The sequence below is a fragment of the Aplysia californica genome, unplaced genomic scaffold, assembly GCF_000002075.1.
Source record: "Aplysia californica isolate F4 #8 unplaced genomic scaffold, AplCal3.0 scaffold00387, whole genome shotgun sequence".
Classification (NCBI taxonomy): Eukaryota; Metazoa; Mollusca; class Gastropoda; order Aplysiida; family Aplysiidae; genus Aplysia; species Aplysia californica.
The window spans coordinates 70,683-72,189 of NW_004797657.1; positions in this window are offsets into that span (position 1 = coordinate 70,683).

A 1,507-nucleotide genomic window follows, 5' to 3' on the forward strand; every position below is an offset into this window, starting at 1 on the left:
GGGTCAAGCCTGTCTAATGGTGTTAGAGCGTTGTTGATAATGTTATGGCTGCTGAAAGTCACGGAGCAGAGCATGGAGGTGGGTGGTTGCTGGGAATGGGCCCTGGAATGATCGCTATGATCCTTGAGGGTGGAGATTTCTAGGGGCAAGGGCACAGAAAGTATGTTACTGTTAGTTTTAGCTCTGATTAGAGTTTTACGGCACTTGCAGCACAATAAGGTCATACAAGTGCCGAAGATTAGAGGTGCTACTAAAGAGTAACAACACAAAAAAAGGAGGAGAGATCAGGAAGATAGATGTTTGATAGGAAAGAAGAAGCAAACCACACCACACCAGAGCACCCATCAACCACCCACTAGAGATCGTTAGGGACAGAGGCACAGAAAGAAGGCTAGATTTAGATTTGGTTTGAGTTTTACGGCACTTGTAGCACAAAACAGGTCATATAAGTACCGAAGATTAGAGGCGTGACAAGAGAGTGACATAGGCAGATAAGAAAGGGTAGAAGGACAACTGATTTTGAATTGGAGAGAAGGAGCACGGAAGTAATGCTACTTTGAGTTCATTACACATCGTGTATGATTGATTGAACAGGTGTTTTACGGCACTATCGACACCAATTTAGTCAACACACATTTTATAGCCCGGTCAAAAATTCGTGGCGCAACTTATCCTCAAATGTCTCTTAAATGGATGAATCAATATCGCCCAGCTGTTAGTATCTATTTGTCTTAACTAATCATATTTTCCCGCAACTATTGGGGTGAAAAGGGATTGTTCACAGCACTTCCCGCTTTTCACACACATTTTGCATAAGAAAAGATAAGATACATCTTTATTGTCCAGATCCTGGCACAATGGTTTGGTGTTTCATAGTTCACCAATGACACTTTTTAGTAGCAAAACTTGTTCCAAGAAAATAATGTTATAAGGAACACTTTTTTTCCCTAGAGGTTTTCAAAATATGTGTTCAATAAGCAGTTTGTTGCCATTCTAAAAAATGACGGTCTTGCTTTTAAAAGCGCTATCGTCCCAGCTGTAAAACGTTTGAAATCTGTAGAAACCAACCACTTAGAACTTTTAAAGAATACTGTTAATAGGTGTTTCCAAAAATGTTGATCTGTTAAGACGAATTGATACAAGTCATTGAGCAAAAACTGGAAAGTCTACATCTGATAGTTGAGGAAATATTTGACAATAAGTAGCGCCACAAATTTTTGACCACATTATAATGAAGTCAAGTCTAGTATAAATGTAAAGCTTGAGTAAAGACAGAAACATCCACATAGACAGGAGCAATAAGTGGGAGGGGGGGGGCTCCTTTTAAATGAAAACAAAAAGTATAGGTGCTTGAGATATTTGGACAAGTGATGAACATGCAACTCTTGATCATAATTCATTTGTTTTAATAGCAACTGTCGCCTCTTTCACTGTTCTTGAGAAATACGTTGTTGATCTTGTTTGATGCCTAAAGGCTTGGTTTCTCTTACCTCTCCAACAACCCACC